Source organism: Ambystoma mexicanum, chromosome 8, assembly GCF_040938575.1.
Source record: "Ambystoma mexicanum isolate Mex_15411 chromosome 8, UKY_AmexF1_1, whole genome shotgun sequence".
Lineage (NCBI taxonomy): Eukaryota > Metazoa > Chordata > Amphibia > Caudata > Ambystomatidae > Ambystoma > Ambystoma mexicanum.
The window spans coordinates 275,754,237-275,776,189 of NC_090929.1; positions in this window are offsets into that span (position 1 = coordinate 275,754,237).

The following is a 21,953-nucleotide window of genomic DNA, read 5'->3' on the forward strand; positions in this document are numbered from 1 at the left end:
CACCCTCCTCACCTGCCTGAAGCCGTACTGCTCCTGACCAGAAGCTCTGCTCCCTGTACATAAACTGCCCACCCAGACATCTTCCACCCTCCTCACCTGCCTGAAGCCGCACTGCTCCTGACCAGAAGCTTTGTTCCCTGTACCTAAACTGCCCGCCCAGACATCTTCCACCCTTCTCACCTGCCTGAAGCCGTACTGCTCCTGAACACAGGCTCAGAGTTCTGTTCTCCGTACCTAAACTGCCTGCCCAGATATCTTCCACCCTTCTCATCTGCCTGAAGCCGTACTGTTCCTGACCACAAGCTCTGTTCCCTGTACCTAAACTGCCCACCCAGACATCTTCCACCCTCATCACCAGCTTGAAGCAGTACTGCTCCTGACCAGAAGCTCTGTTCCCTGCACCTAAACTGCCCGCCCAGACATCTTCCACCCCCCTCACCTGCCTGAAGCAGTACTGTTCCTGACCAGAAGCTCAGTTCCCTGTACCTAAACTGCCCGCCCAGATATCTTCCACCCTCCACACCTGCCTGAAGCCATACTGCTCCTGACCAGAAGCTCTCTTCGCTGTACCTAAACTGCCCGCCCAGACATAATCCACCCTCCTTACCTGCCTGAAGCCATACTGTTCCAGATCAGATGCTCTGCTCAATGTACCTAAACTGCTGACCAGACATCTTCCACCCTCCTCACCTGTCTGAAACCCTAAAGCTCCAGATCAGATGTTCTGCTCCTTGTACCTAAAAAGCCCGTCCAGACATCTTGCACCCTCCTCACCTGCATGAAGCCGTACTGCTCCAGATCAGATGCTCTGCTCCCTATACCTAAACTGCCCGCCCACACATCTTCCACTCTCCTCACCTGCCTGAAGCCGTACTGCTCCAGATCAGATGCTCTGCTCCCTATACCTAAACTGCCCACCCACACATCTTACACCCTCCTCACCTGCCTGAAGCCGTACTGCTCCAGATCAGATGCTCTGCTCCCTGTACCTAAACTGCCCGCCCACACATCTTCCACCCTCCTCACCTGCCTGACGCTCTACTGCTCAGTTCCCTGTACCTAAACTGCCCACCCAGACATCTTCCATCCTCCTCACCTGCTTGAAGCCGTACTGCTCCTGAACACAGGCTCAGAGTTCTGTTCCCCGTACCTAAACTGCCCGCCCAGACATCTTCCACCCTCCTCATCTGCCTGAAGCCGTACTGTTCCTGACCACAAGCTCTGTTCCCTGTACCTAAACTGCCTGTGCAGACATCTTCCACCCTCCTCACCTGCCTGAAGCGGTACTGTTCTTGACCAGAAGCTCAGGTCCCTGTACCTAAACTGCCTGCCCAGACATCTTCCAGCCTCCTCACCTGCTTGAAGCAGTACTGCTCCTGACCACAAGCTCTGTTCCCCATACCTAAAGTGCCCGCCCAGGCATCTTCCACCCTCCACACCTGCCTGAAGCCATACTGCTCCTGACCAGAAGCTCTCTTCGCTGTACCTAAACTGCCCCCCCACACATATTCCACCCTCCTTACCTGCCTGAAGCTGTACTGCTCCAGATCAGATGCTCTGCTCCCTGTACCTAAACTGCCGACCAGACATCTTCCACCCTCCTCACCTGTCTGAACCGTACGGCTACAGACCAGATGTTCTGCTCCTTGTACCTAAACTGCCCATCCAGACATCTTGCACCCTCCTCACCTGCATGAAGCCGTACTGCTCCAGATCAGATGCTCTGCTCCCTATACCTAAACTGCCCACCCACACATCTTACACCCTCCTCACCTGCCTGAAGCCATACTGCTCCAGATCAGATGCTCTGCTCCCTGTACCTAAACTGCCCGCCCACACATCTTCCACCCTCCTCACCTGCCTGACGCTCTACTGCTCCTGACCAGAAGCTCAGTTCCCTGTACCTAAACTGCCCACCCAGACATCTTCCACCCTCCTCACCTGCTTGAAGCCGTACTGCTCCTGAACACAGGCTCAGAGTTCTGTTCCCCATACCTAAACTGCCCGCCCAGACATCTTCCACCCTCCTCATCTGCCTGAAGCCGTACTGTTCCTGACCACAAGCTCTGTTCCCTGTACCTAAACTGCCCGTGCAGACATCTTCCACCCTCCTCACCTGCCTGAAGCGGTACTGTTCTTGACCAGAAGCTCAGGTCCCTGTACCTAAACTGCCTGCCCAGACATCTTCCAGCCTCCTCACCGGCTTGAAGCAGTACTGCTCCTGAACACAAGCTCTGTTCCCCATACCTAAAGTGCCCGCCCAGGCATCTTCCACCCTCCACACCTGCCTGAAGCCATGCTGCTCCTGACCAGAAGTTCTCTTCGCTGTACCTAAACTGCCCGCCCAGACATATTCCACCCTCCTTACCTGCCTGAAGCCATACTGCTCCAGATCAAATGCTCTGCTCCCTCTACCTAAACTTCCGACCAGACATCTTCCACCCTTCTTACCTGCCTGAAACCGTAGGGCTCCAGATCAGATGTTCTGCTCCTTGTACCTAAACTGCCCGCCCAGACATCTTGCACCCTCCTCACCTGCCTGAAGCAGTACTGCTCCAGATCAGATGCTCTGCTCCCTGTACCTAAACTGCCCGCCCACACATCTTCCACCCTCCTCACCTGCCTGAAGCCGTACTGCTCTAGATCAGATGCTCTGCTCCCTGTACCTAAACTGCCTGCCCAGACATCTTCCAGCCTCCTCACCTGCTTGAAGCAGTACTGCTCCTGACCACAAGCTCTGTTCCCCATACCTAAAGTGCCCGCCCAGGCATCTTCCACCCTCCACACCTGCCTGAAGCGATACTGCTCCTGACCAGAAGCTCTCTTCGCTGTACCTAAACTGCCCGCCCAGACATATTCCACCCTCCTTACCTGCCTGAAGCCGTACTGCTCCAGATCAAATGCTCTGCTCCCTCTACCTAAACTTCCGACCAGACATCTTCCACCCTTCTTACCTGCCTGAAACCGTAGGGCTCCAGATCAGATGTTCTGCTCCTTGTACCTAAACTGCCCGCCCAGACATCTTGCACCCTCCTCACCTGCCTGAAGCAGTACTGCTCCAGATCAGATGCTCTGCTCCCTGTACCTAAACTGCCCGCCCACACATCTTCCACCCTCCTCACCTGCCTGAAGCCGTACTGCTCTAGATCAGATGCTCTGCTCCCTGTACCTAAACTGCCCACCCAGACATCTTCCACCCTCCTCACCTGCTTGAAGCCGTACTGCTCCTGAACACAGGCTCAGAGTTCTGTTCCCCATACCTAAACTGCCCGCCCAGACATCTTCCACCCTCCTCATCTGCCTGAAGCCGTACTGTTCCTGACCACAAGCTCTGTTCCCTGTACCTAAACTGCCCGTGCAGAAATCTTCCACCCTCCTCACCTGCCTGAAGCGGTACTGTTCTTGACCAGAAGCTCAGGTCCCTGTACCTAAACTGCCTGCCCAGACATCTTCCAGCCTCCTCACCTGCTTGAAGCAGTACTGCTCCTGACCACAAGCTCTGTTCCCCATACCTAAAGTGCCCGCCCAGGCATCTTCCACCCTCCACACCTGCCTGAAGCCATACTGCTCCTGACCAGAAGTTCTCTTCGCTGTACCTAAACTGCCCGCCCAGACATATTCCACCCTCCTTACCTGCCTGAAGCCGTACTGCTCCAGATCAAATGCTCTGCTCCCTCTACCTAAACTTCCGACCAGACATCTTCCACCCTTCTTACCTGCCTGAAACCGTAGGGCTCCAGATCAGATGTTCTGCTCCTTGTACCTAAACTGCCCGCCCAGACAACTTGCACCCTCCTCACCTGCCTGAAGCAGTACTGCTCCAGATCAGATGCTCTGCTCCCTGTACCTAAACTGCCCGCCCACACATCTTCCACCCTCCTCACCTGCCTGAAGCCGTACTGCTCTAGATCAGATGCTCTGCTCCCTGTACCTAAACTGCCTGCCCAGACATCTTCCAGCCTCCTCACCTGCTTGAAGCAGTACTGCTCCTGACCACAAGCTCTGTTCCCCATACCTAAAGTGCCCGCCCAGGCATCTTCCACCCTCCACACCTGCCTGAAGCGATACTGCTCCTGACCAGAAGCTCTCTTCGCTGTACCTAAACTGCCCGCCCAGACATATTCCACCCTCCTTACCTGCCTGAAGCCGTACTGCTCCAGATCAAATGCTCTGCTCCCTCTACCTAAACTTCCGACCAGACATCTTCCACCCTTCTTACCTGCCTGAAACCGTAGGGCTCCAGATCAGATGTTCTGCTCCTTGTACCTAAACTGCCCGCCCAGACATCTTGCACCCTCCTCACCTGCCTGAAGCAGTACTGCTCCAGATCAGATGCTCTGCTCCCTGTACCTAAACTGCCCGCCCACACATCTTCCACCCTCCTCACCTGCCTGAAGCCGTACTGCTCTAGATCAGATGCTCTGCTCCCTGTACCTAAACTGCCCGCCCAGACATCTTGCACCCTCGTCACCTGCCTGAAGCCGTATTGCTCCAGATCAGATGCTCTGCTCACTGTACCTAAACTGCCCGCCCACACATCTTCCACCCTCCTCACCTGCCTGAAGCCGTACTGCTCTAGATCAGATGCTCTGCTCCCTGTACCTAAACTGCCCACCCAGACATCTTCCACCCTCCTCACCTGCTTGAAGCCGTACTGCTCCTGAACACAGGCTCAGAGTTCTGTTCCCCATACCTAAACTGCCCGCCCAGACATCTTCCACCCTCCTCATCTGCCTGAAGCCGTACTGTTCCTGACCACAAGCTCTGTTCCCTGTACCTAAACTGCCCGTGCAGAAATCTTCCACCCTCCTCACCTGCCTGAAGCGGTACTGTTCTTGACCAGAAGCTCAGGTCCCTGTACCTAAACTGCCTGCCCAGACATCTTCCAGCCTCCTCACCTGCTTGAAGCAGTACTGCTCCTGACCACAAGCTCTGTTCCCCATACCTAAAGTGCCCGCCCAGGCATCTTCCACCCTCCACACCTGCCTGAAGCCATACTGCTCCTGACCAGAAGTTCTCTTCGCTGTACCTAAACTGCCCGCCCAGACATATTCCACCCTCCTTACCTGCCTGAAGCCGTACTGCTCCAGATCAAATGCTCTGCTCCCTCTACCTAAACTTCCGACCAGACATCTTCCACCCTTCTTACCTGCCTGAAACCGTAGGGCTCCAGATCAGATGTTCTGCTCCTTGTACCTAAACTGCCCGCCCAGACAACTTGCACCCTCCTCACCTGCCTGAAGCAGTACTGCTCCAGATCAGATGCTCTGCTCCCTGTACCTAAACTGCCTGCCCACACATCTTCCACCCTCCTCACCTGCCTGAAGCCGTACTGCTCTAGATCAGATGCTCTGCTCCCTGTACCTAAACTGCCTGCCCAGACATCTTCCAGCCTCCTCACCTGCTTGAAGCAGTACTGCTCCTGACCACAAGCTCTGTTCCCCATACCTAAAGTGCCCGCCCAGGCATCTTCCACCCTCCACACCTGCCTGAAGCGATACTGCTCCTGACCAGAAGCTCTCTTCGCTGTACCTAAACTGCCCGCCCAGACATATTCCACCCTCCTTACCTGCCTGAAGCCGTACTGCTCCAGATCAAATGCTCTGCTCCCTCTACCTAAACTTCCGACCAGACATCTTCCACCCTTCTTACCTGCCTGAAACCGTAGGGCTCCAGATCAGATGTTCTGCTCCTTGTACCTAAACTGCCCGCCCAGACATCTTGCACCCTCCTCACCTGCCTGAAGCAGTACTGCTCCAGATCAGATGCTCTGCTCCCTGTACCTAAACTGCCCGCCCACACATCTTCCACCCTCCTCACCTGCCTGAAGCCGTACTGCTCTAGATCAGATGCTCTGCTCCCTGTACCTAAACTGCCCGCCCACACATCTTCCACCCTCCTCACCTGCCTGAAGCCGTATTGCTCCAGATCAGATGCTCTGCTCACTGTACCTAAACTGCCCACCCAGACATCTTCCGCCCTCCTAGCAAGCCTGAAGCCGTACTGCTCCAGATCAGATGCTCTGCTCCCTGTACCTAAACTGCCCGCCCAGACATTTTCCACCCTCCTCACCTGCCTGAAGCCGTACTGCTCCAGATCAGATGCTCTGCTCCCTGTACTTAAACTGCCCGCCCAGACATCTTCCACCCTCCTCACCTGCCTGAAGCCGTACGGCTCCTGACCAGAAGCTCTGCTCCCTGTACCTAAACGCCCGCCCAGACATCTTCCACCCTCCTCACCTGCCTGATGCCGTACTGCTCCTGACCAGGAGCTCAGTTCCCTGTACCGAAACTGCCCGCCCAGACATCTTCCACCTTCCTCACCTGCCTGAAGCCTTACTGCTCCAGATCAGATGCTCTGGTCCCTGTACCTAAACTGCCCGGCCAGACATCTTCCACCCTCCTCACCTGCCTGAAGCTGTACTGCTCCTGACCAGAAGCTCTGTTCCCTGTACCTAAACTGACCACCCAGACATCTTCCACCCTCCTCACCTTCCTGAAGCCGCACTGCTCCTGACCAGAAGCTCTGCTCCCTGTACCTAAACTGCCCGGCCAGACATCTTCCACCCTCCTCATCTGCCTGAAGCCGTACGAATCCTGACCAGAAGCTCTGTTCCCTGTACCTAAACTGCCCGGCCAGACATCTTTCACCCTCCTCACCTGCCTGAAGCCGTACTGCTCCTGACCAGAAGCTCTGCTCCCTGTACCTAAACTGCCCGGCCAGACATCTTCCACCATCCCCACCTCCCTGAAGCCGTACTGCTCCCGACCAGAGGCTATGTTCCCTGTACCTAAACTGCCCGCCCAAACATCTTCCACCCACCTCACCTGCCTGAAGCCGCACTGCTCCTGACCAGAAGCTCAGTTCCCTGTACCGAAACTGCCCGCCCAGACATCTTCCACCTTCCTCACCTGCCTGAAGCCTTACTGCTCCAGATCAGATGCTCTGGTCCCTGTACCTAAACTGCCCGGCCAGACATCTTCCACCCTCCTCACCTGCCTGAAGCTGTACTGCTCCTGACCAGAAGCTCTGTTCCCTGTACCTAAACTGACCACCCAGACATCTTCCACCCTCCTCACCTGCCTGAAGCCGCACTGCTCCTGACCAGAAGCTCTGCTCCCTGTACCTAAACTGCCCGGCCAGACATCTTCCACCCTCCTCATCTGCCTGAAGCCGTACGAATCCTGACCAGAAGCTCTGTTCCCTGTACCTAAACTGCCCGGCCAGACATCTTTCACCCTCCTCACCTGCCTGAAGCCGTACTGCTCCTGACCAGAAGCTCTGCTCCCTGTACCTAAACTGCCCGGCCAGACATCTTCCACCATCCCCACCTCCCTGAAGCCGTACTGCTCCCGACCAGAGGCTATGTTCCCTGTACCTAAACTGCCCGCCCAAACATCTTCCACCCACCTCACCTGCCTGAAGCCGCACTGCTCCTGACCAGAAGCTATGTTCCCTGTACATAAACTGCCCGTCCAGACATCTTCCACCCTCCTCACCTGCCTGAAGCCGTACTGCTCCTGAACACAGGCTCAGAGTTCTGTTCCCCGTACCTAAAGTGCCCGCCCAGACATCTTCCACCCTCCTCATCTGCCTGAATCCGTACTGTTCCTGACCAGAAGCTCTGTTCCCTGTACCTAAACTGCCCGGCCAGACATCTTCCACCCTCCTCACCTGCCTGAAGCCGTACTGCTCCTGACCAGAAGCTCAGGTCCCTGTAACTAAACTGCCCGCCCAGACATCTTCCACCCTTCTCACCTGCTTGAAGCCGTACTGCTCCTGACCACAAGCTCTGTTCCCCATACCTAAAGTGCCCGCCCAGGCATCTTCCACCCTCCACACCTGCCTGAAGCCATACTGCTCCTGACCAGAAGCTCTCTTCGCTGTACCTAAACTGCCCGCCCAGACATATTCCACCCTCCTTACCTGCCTGAAGCCGTACTGCTCCAGATTAGATTCTCTGCTCCCTGTACCTAAACTGCCGACCAGACATCTTCCACCCTCCTTACCTGCCTGAAACCGTAGGGCTCCAGATCAGATGTTCTGCTCCTTGTACCTAAACTGCCCGCCCAGACATCTTGCACCCTCCTCACCTGCCTGAAGCAGTACTGCTTCAGATCAGATGCTCTGCTCCCTGTACCTAAACAGCCCGCCCACACACCTTCCACCCTCCTCGCCTGCCTGAAGCTGTACTGCTCCAGATCAGATGCTCTTCTCCCTGTACCTAAACTGGCCACCCAAACATCTTCCACCCTCCTCACCTGCCTGAAGCTGTACTGCTCCAGATCAGATGCTCTGCTCCTTGTACCTAAACTGCCCACCCAGACATCTTCCACCCTCCTCACCTGCCTGAAGCCGTACGGCTCCTGACCAGAAGCTATGCTCCCTGTACCTAAACTGCCCGCCCAGACATCTTCCACCCTCCTCACCTGCCTGAAGCCGCACTGCTCCTGACCAGAAGCTCCACTCCCTGTACCTAAACTGCCCAGCCAGACATCTTCCACCCTCCTCATCTGCCTGAAGCCGTACGACTCCTGACCAGAAGCTCTGTTCCCTGTACCTAAACTGCCCGGCCAGACATCTTCCACCCTCCTCACCTGCCTGAAGCCGTACTGCTCCTGACCAGAAGCTCTGTTCCCTGTACCTAAACTGCCCACCCAGACATCTTCCACCCTCCTCACCTGCCTGAAGCCGCACTGCTCCTGACCAGAAGCTCTGCTCCCTGTACCTAAACTGCCTGGCCAGACATCTTCCACCCTCCTCACCTGCCTGAAGCCATACTGCTCCTGACCAGAAGCTCTGCTCCCTGTACCTAAACTGCCCAGCCAGACATCTTCCACCCTCCCCACCTCCCTGAAGCCGTACCGCTCCCGACCAGAAGCTATGTTCCCTGTACCTAAACTGCCCGCCCAGACATCTTCCACCCTCCTCACCTGCCTGAAGCCGCACTGCTCCTGACCAGAAGCTATGTTCCCTGTACCTAAACTGCCCGCCCAGACATCTTCCATCTTCCTCACCTGCCTGAAGCCGTATTGATCCTGACCAGAAGCTCTGTTCCCTGTACCTAAACTGCCCGCCAGACATCTTCCACCCTCCTCACCTGCCTGAAGCCGTACTGCTCCTGACCAGAAGCTCTGTTCCCTTTAACTAAACTGACCGCCCAGACATCTTCCACGCTCCTCACCTGACTGTGGAGTGCTGCTCCTGACCACAAGCTCTGTTCCCTGTACCTAAACTGCCCGCCCAGACATCTTCCACCTTACTCACCTGCCTAAAGCTGTACTGCTCCTGACCAGAAGCTCTGTTCCCTGTACCTAAACTGCCCGCCCAGACATCTTCCATCTTCCTCACCTGTCTGAAGCCGTACTGATCCTGACCAGAAGCTCTGTTCCCTGTACATAAACTGCCCACCCAGACATCTTGCACCCTCCTCACCTGCCTGAATCTGCGCTGCTCCTGACCAGAAGCTTTCTTCCCTGTACGTAAATTGCCCGCCCAGACATCTTCCACCCTCCTCACCTGCCTGAAGCCGTGCTGCTCCTGACCAGAAGCTCTGTTCCCTGTCCCTAAACTGACCGCCCAGACATCTTCCACGCTCCTCACCTGGCTGTGGCGTGCTGCTCCTGACCACAAGCTCTGTTCCCTGTACCTAAACCGCCCGCCCAGACATCTTCCATCTTCCTCACCTGCCTGAAGCCGTATTGATCCTGACCAGAAGCTCTGTTCCCTGTACCTAAACTGCCCGCCAGACATCTTCCACCCTCCTCACCTGCCTGAAGCCGTACTGCTCCTGACCAGAAGCTCTGTTCCCTGTACCTAAACTGCCCGCCCAGACATCTTCCATCTTCCTCACCTGTCTGAAGCCGTACTGATCCTGACCAGAAGCTCTGTTCCCTGTACCTAAACTGCCCGCCCAGACATCTTGCACCCTCCTCACCTGCCTGAATCTGCGCTGCTCCTGACCAGAAGCTTTGTTCCCTGTACGTAAATTGCCCGCCCAGACATCTTCCACCCTCCACACCTGCCTGAAGCCGTGCTGCTCCTGACCAGAAGCTCTGTTCCCTGTCCCTAAACTGACCGCCCATACATCTTCCACGCTCCTCACCTGGCTGTGGCGTGCTGCTCCTGACCACAAGCTCTGTTCCCTGTAACTAAACTGACCGCCCAGACATCTTCCACGCTCCTCACCTGACTGTAGAGTGCTGCTCCTGACCACAAGCTCTGTTCCCTGTACCTAAACTGCCCGCCCAGACATCTTCCACCTTCCTCACCTGCCTGAAGCCGTACTGCTCCAGATCAGATGCTCTGCTCCCTGTACCTAAACTGCCCGGCCAGACATCTTCCACCCTCCTCACCTGCCTGAAGCCGTACTGCTCCTGACCAGAAGCTCTGTTCCCTGTACCTAAACTGACCATCCTGACATCTTCCACCCTCCTCACCTGCCTGAAGCCGTACTGCTCCTGACCAGAAGCTCTGTTCAGTGTACCTAAACTGCCCGCCCAGACATCTTCCACCTTACTCACCTGCCTAAAGCTGTACTGCCCCTGACCAGAAGCTCTGTTCCCTGTACCTAAACTGCCCTCCCAGACATCTTCCATCTTTCTCACCTGCCTGAAGCCGTATTGATCCTGACCAGAAGCTCTGTTCCCTGTACCTAAACTGCCCGCCAGACATCTTCCACCCTCCTCACCTGCCTGAAGCCGTACTGCTCCTGACCAGAAGCTCTGTTCCCTGTACCTAAACTGACCATCCTGACATCTTCCACCCTCCTCACCTGCCTGAAGCCGTACTGCTCCTGACCAGAAGCTCTGTTCAGTGTACCTAAACTGCCCGCCCAGACATCTTGCACCCTCCTCACCTGCCTGAAGCAGTACTGCTTCAGATCAGATGCTCTGCTCCCTGTACCTAAACAGCCCGCCCACACACCTTCCACCCTCCTCGCCTGCCTGAAGCCGTACTGCTCCAGATCAGATGCTCTTCTCCCTGTACCTAAACTGGCCACCCAAACATCTTCCACCCTCCTCACCTGCCTGAAGCTGTACTGCTCCAGATCAGATGCTCTGCTCCTTGTACCTAAACTGCCCACCCAGACATCTTCCACCCTCCTCACCTGCCTGAAGCCGTACGGCTCCTGACCAGAAGCTATGCTCCCTGTACCTAAACTGCCCGCCCAGACATCTTCCACCCTCCTCACCTGCCTGAAGCCGCACTGCTCCTGACCAGAAGCTCCACTCCCTGTACCTAAACTGCCCAGCCAGACATCTTCCACCCTCCTCATCTGCCTGAAGCCGTACGACTCCTGACCAGAAGCTCTGTTCCCTGTACCTAAACTGCCCGGCCAGACATCTTCCACCCTCCTCACCTGCCTGAAGCCGTACTGCTCCTGACCAGAAGCTCTGTTCCCTGTACCTAAACTGCCCACCCAGACATCTTCCACCCTCCTCACCTGCCTGAAGCCGCACTGCTCCTGACCAGAAGCTCTGCTCCCTGTACCTAAACTGCCTGGCCAGACATCTTCCACCCTCCTCACCTGCCTGAAGCCATACTGCTCCTGACCAGAAGCTCTGCTCCCTGTACCTAAACTGCCCAGCCAGACATCTTCCACCCTCCCCACCTCCCTGAAGCCGTACCGCTCCCGACCAGAAGCTATGTTCCCTGTACCTAAACTGCCCGCCCAGACATCTTCCACCCTCCTCACCTGCCTGAAGCCGCACTGCTCCTGACCAGAAGCTATGTTCCCTGTACCTAAACTGCCCGCCCAGACATCTTCCATCTTCCTCACCTGCCTGAAGCCGTATTGATCCTGACCAGAAGCTCTGTTCCCTGTACCTAAACTGCCCGCCAGACATCTTCCACCCTCCTCACCTGCCTGAAGCCGTACTGCTCCTGACCAGAAGCTCTGTTCCCTTTAACTAAACTGACCGCCCAGACATCTTCCACGCTCCTCACCTGACTGTGGAGTGCTGCTCCTGACCACAAGCTCTGTTCCCTGTACCTAAACTGCCCGCCCAGACATCTTCCACCTTACTCACCTGCCTAAAGCTGTACTGCTCCTGACCAGAAGCTCTGTTCCCTGTACCTAAACTGCCCGCCCAGACATCTTCCATCTTCCTCACCTGTCTGAAGCCGTACTGATCCTGACCAGAAGCTCTGTTCCCTGTACCTAAACTGCCCACCCAGACATCTTGCACCCTCCTCACCTGCCTGAATCTGCGCTGCTCCTGACCAGAAGCTTTCTTCCCTGTACGTAAATTGCCCGCCCAGACATCTTCCACCCTCCTCACCTGCCTGAAGCCGTGCTGCTCCTGACCAGAAGCTCTGTTCCCTGTCCCTAAACTGACCGCCCAGACATCTTCCACGCTCCTCACCTGGCTGTGGCGTGCTGCTCCTGACCACAAGCTCTGTTCCCTGTACCTAAACCGCCCGCCCAGACATCTTCCATCTTCCTCACCTGCCTGAAGCCGTATTGATCCTGACCAGAAGCTCTGTTCCCTGTACCTAAACTGCCCGCCAGACATCTTCCACCCTCCTCACCTGCCTGAAGCCGTACTGCTCCTGACCAGAAGCTCTGTTCCCTGTACCTAAACTGCCCGCCCAGACATCTTCCATCTTCCTCACCTGTCTGAAGCCGTACTGATCCTGACCAGAAGCTCTGTTCCCTGTACCTAAACTGCCCGCCCAGACATCTTGCACCCTCCTCACCTGCCTGAATCTGCGCTGCTCCTGACCAGAAGCTTTGTTCCCTGTACGTAAATTGCCCGCCCAGACATCTTCCACCCTCCACACCTGCCTGAAGCCGTGCTGCTCCTGACCAGAAGCTCTGTTCCCTGTCCCTAAACTGACCGCCCATACATCTTCCACGCTCCTCACCTGGCTGTGGCGTGCTGCTCCTGACCACAAGCTCTGTTCCCTGTAACTAAACTGACCGCCCAGACATCTTCCACGCTCCTCACCTGACTGTAGAGTGCTGCTCCTGACCACAAGCTCTGTTCCCTGTACCTAAACTGCCCGCCCAGACATCTTCCACCTTCCTCACCTGCCTGAAGCCGTACTGCTCCAGATCAGATGCTCTGCTCCCTGTACCTAAACTGCCCGGCCAGACATCTTCCACCCTCCTCACCTGCCTGAAGCCGTACTGCTCCTGACCAGAAGCTCTGTTCCCTGTACCTAAACTGACCATCCTGACATCTTCCACCCTCCTCACCTGCCTGAAGCCGTACTGCTCCTGACCAGAAGCTCTGTTCAGTGTACCTAAACTGCCCGCCCAGACATCTTCCACCTTACTCACCTGCCTAAAGCTGTACTGCCCCTGACCAGAAGCTCTGTTCCCTGTACCTAAACTGCCCTCCCAGACATCTTCCATCTTTCTCACCTGCCTGAAGCCGTATTGATCCTGACCAGAAGCTCTGTTCCCTGTACCTAAACTGCCCGCCAGACATCTTCCACCCTCCTCACCTGCCTTAAGCCGTACTGCTCCTGACCAGAAGCTCTGTTCCCTGAACCTAGACTGCCCGCCCAGACATCTTCCATCTTCCTCACCTGTCTGAAGCCGTACTGATCCTGACCAGAAGCTCTGTTCCCTGTACCTAAAATGCCCACCCAGACATCTTGCACCCTCCTCACCTGCCTGAATCTGCGCTGCTCCTGACCAGAAGCTTTCTTCCCTGTACGTAAATTGCCCGCCCAGACATCTTCCACCCTCCTCACCTGCCTGAAGCCGTGCTGCTCCTCACCAGAAGCTCTGTTCCCAGTCCCTAAACTGACCGCCCAGACATCTCCCACGCTCCTCACCTGGTTGTGGCGTGCTGCTCCTGACCACAAGCTCTGTTCCCTGTACCTAAACTGCCCGCCCAGACATCTTCCATCTTCCTCACCTGCCTGAAGCCGTATTGATCCTGACCAGAAGCTCTGTTCCCTGTACCTAAACTGCCCGCCAGACATCTTCCACCCCCCTCACCTGCCTGAAGCCGTACTGCTCCTGACCAGAAGCTCTGTTCCCTGTACCTAAACTGCCCGCCCAGACATCTTCCATCTTCCTCACCTGTCTGAAGCCGTACTGATCCTGACCAGAAGCTCTGTTCCCTGTACCTAAACTGCCCGCCCAGATATCTTGCACCCTCCTCACCTGCCTGAATCTGCGCTGCTCCTGACCAGAAGCTTTGTTCCCTGTACGTAAATTGCCCGCCCAGACATCTTCCACCCTCCACACCTGCCTGAAGCCGTGCTGCTCCTGACCAGAAGCTCTGTTCCCTGTCCCTAAACTGACCGCCCATACATCTTCCACGCTCCTCACCTGGCTGTGGCGTGCTGCTACTGACCAGAAGCTCTGCTCCCTGTACCTAAACTGCCCGGCCAGACATCTTCCACCATCCCCACCTCCCTGAAGCCGTACTGCTCCCGACCAGAGGCTATGTTCCCTGTACCTAAACTGCCCGCCCAAACATCTTCCACCCACCTCACCTGCCTGAAGCCGCACTGCTCCTGACCAGAAGCTATGTTCCCCATACCTAAACTGCCCGCCCAGACATCTTCCACCCTCCTCATCTGCCTGAAGCCGTACTGTTCCTGACCACAAGCTCTGTTCCCTGTACCTAAACTGCCCGTGCAGACATCTTCCACCCTCCTCACCTGCCTGAAGCGGTACTGTTCTTGACCAGAAGCTCAGGTCCCTGTACCTAAACTGCCTGCCCAGACATCTTCCAGCCTCCTCACCGGCTTGAAGCAGTACTGCTCCTGAACACAAGCTCTGTTCCCCATACCTAAAGTGCCCGCCCAGGCATCTTCCACCCTCCACAATTTGCCTGAAGCCATGCTGCTCCTGACCAGAAGTTCTCTTCGCTGTACCTAAACTGCCCGCCCAGACATATTCCACCCTCCTTACCTGCCTGAAGCCATACTGCTCCAGATCAAATGCTCTGCTCCCTCTACCTAAACTTCCGACCAGACATCTTCCACCCTTCTTACCTGCCTGAAACCGTAGGGCTCCAGATCAGATGTTCTGCTCCTTGTACCTAAACTGCCCGCCCAGACATCTTGCACCCTCCTCACCTGCCTGAAGCAGTACTGCTCCAGATCAGATGCTCTGCTCCCTGTACCTAAACTGCCCGCCCACACATCTTCCACCCTCCTCACCTGCCTGAAGCCGTACTGCTCTAGATCAGATGCTCTGCTCCCTGTACCTAAACTGCCTGCCCAGACATCTTCCAGCCTCCTCACCTGCTTGAAGCAGTACTGCTCCTGACCACAAGCTCTGTTCCCCATACCTAAAGTGCCCGCCCAGGCATCTTCCACCCTCCACACCTGCCTGAAGCGATACTGCTCCTGACCAGAAGCTCTCTTCGCTGTACCTAAACTGCCCGCCCAGACATATTCCACCCTCCTTACCTGCCTGAAGCCGTACTGCTCCAGATCAAATGCTCTGCTCCCTCTACCTAAACTTCCGACCAGACATCTTCCACCCTTCTTACCTGCCTGAAACCGTAGGGCTCCAGATCAGATGTTCTGCTCCTTGTACCTAAACTGCCCGCCCAGACATCTTGCACCCTCCTCACCTGCCTGAAGCAGTACTGCTCCAGATCAGATGCTCTGCTCCCTGTACCTAAACTGCCCGCCCACACATCTTCCACCCTCCTCACCTGCCTGAAGCCGTACTGCTCTAGATCAGATGCTCTGCTCCCTGTACCTAAACTGCCCACCCAGACATCTTCCACCCTCCTCACCTGCTTGAAGCCGTACTGCTCCTGAACACAGGCTCAGAGTTCTGTTCCCCATACCTAAACTGCCCGCCCAGACATCTTCCACCCTCCTCATCTGCCTGAAGCCGTACTGTTCCTGACCACAAGCTCTGTTCCCTGTACCTAAACTGCCCGTGCAGAAATCTTCCACCCTCCTCACCTGCCTGAAGCGGTACTGTTCTTGACCAGAAGCTCAGGTCCCTGTACCTAAACTGCCTGCCCAGACATCTTCCAGCCTCCTCACCTGCTTGAAGCAGTACTGCTCCTGAACACAAGCTCTGTTCCCCATACCTAAAGTGCCCGCCCAGGCATCTTCCACCCTCCACACCTGCCTGAAGCCATACTGCTCCTGACCAGAAGTTCTCTTCGCTGTACCTAAACTGCCCGCCCAGACATATTCCACCCTCCTTACCTGCCTGAAGCCGTACTGCTCCAGATCAAATGCTCTGCTCCCTCTACCTAAACTTCCGACCAGACATCTTCCACCCTTCTTACCTGCCTGAAACCGTAGGGCTCCAGATCAGATGTTCTGCTCCTTGTACCTAAACTGCCCGCCCAGACAACTTGCACCCTCCTCACCTGCCTGAAGCAGTACTGCTCCAGATCAGATGCTCTGCTCCCTGTACCTAAACTGCCCGCCCACACATCTTCCACCCTCCTCACCTGCCTGAAGCCGTACTGCTCTAGATCAGATGCTCTGCTCCCTGTACCTAAACTGCCTGCCCAGACATCTTCCAGCCTCCTCACCTGCTTGAAGCAGTACTGCTCCTGACCACAAGCTCTGTTCCCCATACCTAAAGTGCCCGCCCAGGCATCTTCCACCCTCCACACCTGCCTGAAGCGATACTGCTCCTGACCAGAAGCTCTCTTCGCTGTACCTAAACTGCCCGCCCAGACATATTCCACCCTCCTTACCTGCCTGAAGCCGTACTGCTCCAGATCAAATGCTCTGCTCCCTCTACCTAAACTTCCGACCAGACATCTTCCACCCTTCTTACCTGCCTGAAACCGTAGGGCTCCAGATCAGATGTTCTGCTCCTTGTACCTAAACTGCCCGCCCAGACATCTTGCACCCTCCTCACCTGCCTGAAGCAGTACTGCTCCAGATCAGATGCTCTGCTCCCTGTACCTAAACTGCCCGCCCACACATCTTCCACCCTCCTCACCTGCCTGAAGCCGTACTGCTCTAGATCAGATGCTCTGCTCCCTGTACCTAAACTGCCCGCCCACACATCTTCCACCCTCCTCACCTGCCTGAAGCCGTATTGCTCCAGATCAGATGCTCTGCTCACTGTACCTAAACTGCCCACCCAGACATCTTCCGCCCTCCTAGCAAGCCTGAAGCCGTACTGCTCCAGATCAGATGCTCTGCTCCCTGTACCTAAACTGCCCGCCCAGACATTTTCCACCCTCCTCACCTGCCTGAAGCCGTACTGCTCCAGATCAGATGCTCTGCTCCCTGTACTTAAACTGCCCGCCCAGACATCTTCCACCCTCCTCACCTGCCTGAAGCCGTACGGCTCCTGACCAGAAGCTCTGCTCCCTGTACCTAAACGCCCGCCCAGACATCTTCCACCCTCCTCACCTGCCTGATGCCGTACTGCTCCTGACCAGGAGCTCAGTTCCCTGTACCGAAACTGCCCGCCCAGACATCTTCCACCTTCCTCACCTGCCTGAAGCCTTACTGCTCCAGATCAGATGCTCTGGTCCCTGTACCTAAACTGCCCGGCCAGACATCTTCCACCCTCCTCACCTGCCTGAAGCTGTACTGCTCCTGACCAGAAGCTCTGTTCCCTGTACCTAAACTGACCACCCAGACATCTTCCACCCTCCTCACCTGCCTGAAGCCGCACTGCTCCTGACCAGAAGCTCTGCTCCCTGTACCTAAACTGCCCGGCCAGACATCTTCCACCCTCCTCATCTGCCTGAAGCCGTACGAATCCTGACCAGAAGCTCTGTTCCCTGTACCTAAACTGCCCGGCCAGACATCTTTCACCCTCCTCACCTGCCTGAAGCCGTACTGCTCCTGACCAGAAGCTCTGCTCCCTGTACCTAAACTGCCCGGCCAGACATCTTCCACCATCCCCACCTCCCTGAAGCCGTACTGCTCCCGACCAGAGGCTATGTTCCCTGTACCTAAACTGCCCGCCCAAACATCTTCCACCCACCTCACCTGCCTGAAGCCGCACTGCTCCTGACCAGAAGCTATGTTCCCTGTACATAAACTGCCCGTCCAGACATCTTCCACCCTCCTCACCTGCCTGAAGCCGTACTGCTCCTGAACACAGGCTCAGAGTTCTGTTCCCCGTACCTAAAGTGCCCGCCCAGACATCTTCCACCCTCCTCATCTGCCTGAATCCGTACTGTTCCTGACCAGAAGCTCTGTTCCCTGTACCTAAACTGCCCGGCCAGACATCTTCCACCCTCCTCACCTGCCTGAAGCCGTACTGCTCCTGACCAGAAGCTCAGGTCCCTGTAACTAAACTGCCCGCCCAGACATCTTCCACCCTTCTCACCTGCTTGAAGCCGTACTGCTCCTGACCACAAGCTCTGTTCCCCATACCTAAAGTGCCCGCCCAGGCATCTTCCACCCTCCACACCTGCCTGAAGCCATACTGCTCCTGACCAGAAGCTCTCTTCGCTGTACCTAAACTGCCCGCCCAGACATATTCCACCCTCCTTACCTGCCTGAAGCCGTACTGCTCCAGATTAGATTCTCTGCTCCCTGTACCTAAACTGCCGACCAGACATCTTCCACCCTCCTTACCTGCCTGAAACCGTAGGGCTCCAGATCAGATGTTCTGCTCCTTGTACCTAAACTGCCCGCCCAGACATCTTGCACCCTCCTCACCTGCCTGAAGCAGTACTGCTTCAGATCAGATGCTCTGCTCCCTGTACCTAAACAGCCCGCCCACACACCTTCCACCCTCCTCGCCTGCCTGAAGCCGTACTGCTCCAGATCAGATGCTCTTCTCCCTGTACCTAAACTGGCCACCCAAACATCTTCCACCCTCCTCACCTGCCTGAAGCTGTACTGCTCCAGATCAGATGCTCTGCTCCTTGTACCTAAACTGCCCACCCAGACATCTTCCACCCTCCTCACCTGCCTGAAGCCGTACGGCTCCTGACCAGAAGCTATGCTCCCTGTACCTAAACTGCCCGCCCAGACATCTTCCACCCTCCTCACCTGCCTGAAGCCGCACTGCTCCTGACCAGAAGCTCCACTCCCTGTACCTAAACTGCCCAGCCAGACATCTTCCACCCTCCTCATCTGCCTGAAGCCGTACGACTCCTGACCAGAAGCTCTGTTCCCTGTACCTAAACTGCCCGGCCAGACATCTTCCACCCTCCTCACCTGCCTGAAGCCGTACTGCTCCTGACCAGAAGCTCTGTTCCCTGTACCTAAACTGCCCACCCAGACATCTTCCACCCTCCTCACCTGCCTGAAGCCGCACTGCTCCTGACCAGAAGCTCTGCTCCCTGTACCTAAACTGCCTGGCCAGACATCTTCCACCCTCCTCACCTGCCTGAAGCCATACTGCTCCTGACCAGAAGCTCTGCTCCCTGTACCTAAACTGCCCAGCCAGACATCTTCCACCCTCCCCACCTCCCTGAAGCCGTACCGCTCCCGACCAGAAGCTATGTTCCCTGTACCTAAACTGCCCGCCCAGACATCTTCCACCCTCCTCACCTGCCTGAAGCCGCACTGCTCCTGACCAGAAGCTATGTTCCCTGTACCTAAACTGCCCGCCCAGACATCTTCCATCTTCCTCACCTGCCTGAAGCCGTATTGATCCTGACCAGAAGCTCTGTTCCCTGTACCTAAACTGCCCGCCAGACATCTTCCACCCTCCTCACCTGCCTGAAGCCGTACTGCTCCTGACCAGAAGCTCTGTTCCCTTTAACTAAACTGACCGCCCAGACATCTTCCACGCTCCTCACCTGACTGTGGAGTGCTGCTCCTGACCACAAGCTCTGTTCCCTGTACCTAAACTGCCCGCCCAGACATCTTCCACCTTACTCACCTGCCTAAAGCTGTACTGCTCCTGACCAGAAGCTCTGTTCCCTGTACCTAAACTGCCCGCCCAGACATCTTCCATCTTCCTCACCTGTCTGAAGCCGTACTGATCCTGACCAGAAGCTCTGTTCCCTGTACCTAAACTGCCCACCCAGACATCTTGCACCCTCCTCACCTGCCTGAATCTGCGCTGCTCCTGACCAGAAGCTTTCTTCCCTGTACGTAAATTGCCCGCCCAGACATCTTCCACCCTCCTCACCTGCCTGAAGCCGTGCTGCTCCTGACCAGAAGCTCTGTTCCCTGTCCCTAAACTGACCACCCAGACATCTTCCACGCTCCTCACCTGGCTGTGGCGTGCTGCTCCTGACCACAAGCTCTGTTCCCTGTACCTAAACCGCCCGCCCAGACATCTTCCATCTTCCTCACCTGCCTGAAGCCGTATTGATCCTGACCAGAAGCTCTGTTCCCTGTACCTAAACTGCCCGCCAGACATCTTCCACCCTCCTCACCTGCCTGAAGCCGTACTGCTCCTGACCAGAAGCTCTGTTCCCTGTACCTAAACTGCCCGCCCAGACATCTTCCATCTTCCTCACCTGTCTGAAGCCGTACTGATCCTGACCAGAAGCTCTGTTCCCTGTACCTAAACTGCCCGCCCAGACATCTTGCACCCTCCTCACCTGCCTGAATCTGCGCTGCTCCTGACCAGAAGCTTTGTTCCCTGTACGTAAATTGCCCGCCCAGACATCTTCCACCCTCCACACCTGCCTGAAGCCGTGCTGCTCCTGACCAGAAGCTCTGTTCCCTGTCCCTAAACTGACCGCCCATACATCTTCCACGCTCCTCACCTGGCTGTGGCGTGCTGCTCCTGACCACAAGCTCTGTTCCCTGTAACTAAACTGACCGCCCAGACATCTTCCACGCTCCTCACCTGACTGTAGAGTGCTGCTCCTGACCACAAGCTCTGTTCCCTGTACCTAAACTGCCCGCCCAGACATCTTCCACCTTCCTCACCTGCCTGAAGCCGTACTGCTCCAGATCAGATGCTCTGCTCCCTGTACCTAAACTGCCCGGCCAGACATCTTCCACCCTCCTCACCTGCCTGAAGCCGTACTGCTCCTGACCAGAAGCTCTGTTCCCTGTACCTAAACTGACCATCCTGACATCTTCCACCCTTCTCACCTGCCTGAAGCCGTACTGCTCCTGACCAGAAGCTCTGTTCAGTGTACCTAAACTGCCCGCCCAGACATCTTCCACCTTACTCACCTGCCTAAAGCTGTACTGCTCCTTACCAGAAGCTCTGTTCCCTGTACCTAAACTGCCCTCCCAGACATCTTCCATCTTTCTCACCTGCCTGAAGCCGTATTGATCCTGACCAGAAGCTCTGTTCCCTGTACCTAAACTGCCCGCCAGACATCTTCCACCCTCCTCACCTGCCTGAAGCCGTACTGCTCCTGACCAGAAGCTCTGTTCCCTGAACCTAGACTGCCCGCCCAGACATCTTCCATCTTCCTCACCTGTCTGAAGCCGTACTGATCCTGACCAGAAGCTCTGTTCCCTGTACCTAAAATGCCCACCCAGACATCTTGCACCCTCCTCACCTGCCTGAATCTGCGCTGCTCCTGACCAGAAGCTTTCTTCCCTGTACGTAAATTGCCCGCCCAGACATCTTCCACCCTCCTCACCTGCCTGAAGCCGTGCTGCTCCTCACCAGAAGCTCTGTTCCCAGTCCCTAAACTGACTGCCCAGACATCTCCCACGCTCCTCACCTGGCTGTGGCGTGCTGCTCCTGACCACAAGCTCTGTTCCCTGTACCTAAACTGCCCGCCCAGACATCTTCCATCTTCCTCACCTGCCTGAAGCCGTATTGATCCTGACCAGAAGCTCTGTTCCCTGTACCTAAACTGCCCGCCAGACATCTTCCACCCTCCTCACCTGCCTGAAGCCGTACTGCTCCTGACCAGAAGCTCTGTTCCCTGTACCTAAACTGCCCGCCCAGACATCTTCCATCTTCCTCACCTGTCTGAAGCCGTACTGATCCTGACCAGAAGCTCTGTTCCCTGTACCTAAACTGCCCGCCCAGATATCTTGCACCCTCCTCACCTGCCTGAATCTGCGCTGCTCCTGACCAGAAGCTTTGTTCCCTGTACGTAAATTGCCCGCCCAGACATCTTCCACCCTCCACACCTGCCTGAAGCCGTGCT